Source organism: Penaeus monodon, chromosome 20 (genome assembly GCF_015228065.2).
Source record: "Penaeus monodon isolate SGIC_2016 chromosome 20, NSTDA_Pmon_1, whole genome shotgun sequence".
Lineage (NCBI taxonomy): Eukaryota > Metazoa > Arthropoda > Malacostraca > Decapoda > Penaeidae > Penaeus > Penaeus monodon.
Window position 1 is genome coordinate 46,416,472 of NC_051405.1, and position 603 is coordinate 46,417,074.

At 48.3% G+C, this 603-nt stretch overlaps 1 pseudogene; it reads left to right on the forward strand.

The window, feature by feature from the left end:
- LOC119586027 overlaps nucleotides 1–603 on the forward strand; it is a 7,258-nt pseudogene that overhangs the window by 67 nt on the left and 6,588 nt on the right.

Genomic DNA, 603 nt, shown 5'->3' on the forward strand with positions numbered 1-603 from the left:
AGAAAAGTGAAAAAGCGAGAAGCAGAGAGAGGAAGGTGAAAGAGGAAGTTCAGAGAGAAAAGGGGCAAGGGAGAGAGAGGAACAGGGACAAGAAGCGAAGGAAGTGGGGAAGGTTAAAGAGGAAGAGGAGGAAAATGGGAGGGGGCAGATGCAGCCTTAAAGTGAGAGGGGAGGGATGAATTTAAGAAAGTTATGGAAGTGAGAGGAAGTGGCAGAGCGGGAATGGGAAAATAGAGGGAGAGAGAAAGGGAAAGGGGAAGGGAGAGGGAGAAGGAGAGGGAGAGGAGAAGGGAGAAGGAGAGGGGAAGGGAGGAGAGGGAGAGGGGAAGGGAAAGAGAGAGGGAGAGGGAAAGGGAGAGTGCGAGGGGAGACGAGTGACAGAAGGAGGAAAATGAAAGAGGGAGAGAAGAGGGGAGAAATACCTCTTAATCTTTTATGTGGAATTTCCATGGATCGCGCCTATAAATGATAAATATTGAATGGCCATGGAAGAGGTACACTAATTCCAAAGCTTAAACTGCCTATAGACGCTAGTTTCACACTTCTCTTTATCTGGGGGAGGCAGTATGCTGGTTATTTCCATGCTGCTGATTTTGTAGACGT